The following is an 880-nucleotide window of genomic DNA, read 5'->3' on the forward strand; positions in this document are numbered from 1 at the left end:
ATTTTTTTTTGAGAATGAGATAAAAATCCAAGGCTGCGAAAGATTTTAGAGCATTCATAAATAGACCTTCTATTTATAAATGTTCTACAATCTTTCACAACCTTGAATTTTTACCTCATTCTGAAAAAAATTATATATATATATACATGACGGGCTTCTTTCAGTTTCCGTCTATCAAATCCTCTCACAAAGATTTGGTCGGCCCGGAGTTATAGTAGAAGACACTTGCCCAAGGTGCCACGCAATGGGACTGAACCCGAAACCATATGGTTGGTAAGCAAGCTACTTACCACATAGCTACTCCTGCAACTATGTTGAGATTTGAGGGGTGGGGGAATGAAGAATTTAGTAAAAAGGTTTTGTTATTATTCAGCTGGTATTCAGAACATAGCATAAACTTCGGATGGAAGGTTTTTAATTTTAGATCACTTTAAAACTGCAAGTTTGTATCATATAACCAGCGGCAGTCCCAAGAAGGGATGGTATCAAAAGGGTTAACTCTGTTGATGCCGTATTTCAGTTGAAATGCACTGCATGTGTTTTAATTGATTTTGAAAATAATTAAGAATTCAGTAAAATGACTTTGTCATTTTTAATCTCGTGTTTGGAAAATTAATTAACATGAAATTTTGATCGCTGTATTTACTCTTTTACTCTTTTACTTGTTTCAGCCATTTGACTGCGGCTTTGCTGGAGCACCGCCTTTAGTCGAACAAATCGACCCAGGACTTATTCTTTGTAAACCTAGTACTTATTCTATCGGTTTCTTTTGTCGAACTGCTAAGTCACGGGGACGTAAATACACCAACATCGGTTGTCAAGCGATGATGGGAGGACAAGCACAGACACACAACTACATACATACATACATACATATATA

This window comes from Octopus bimaculoides, chromosome 22 (genome assembly GCF_001194135.2).
Source record: "Octopus bimaculoides isolate UCB-OBI-ISO-001 chromosome 22, ASM119413v2, whole genome shotgun sequence".
In the NCBI taxonomy this organism is placed as follows: domain Eukaryota; kingdom Metazoa; phylum Mollusca; class Cephalopoda; order Octopoda; family Octopodidae; genus Octopus; species Octopus bimaculoides.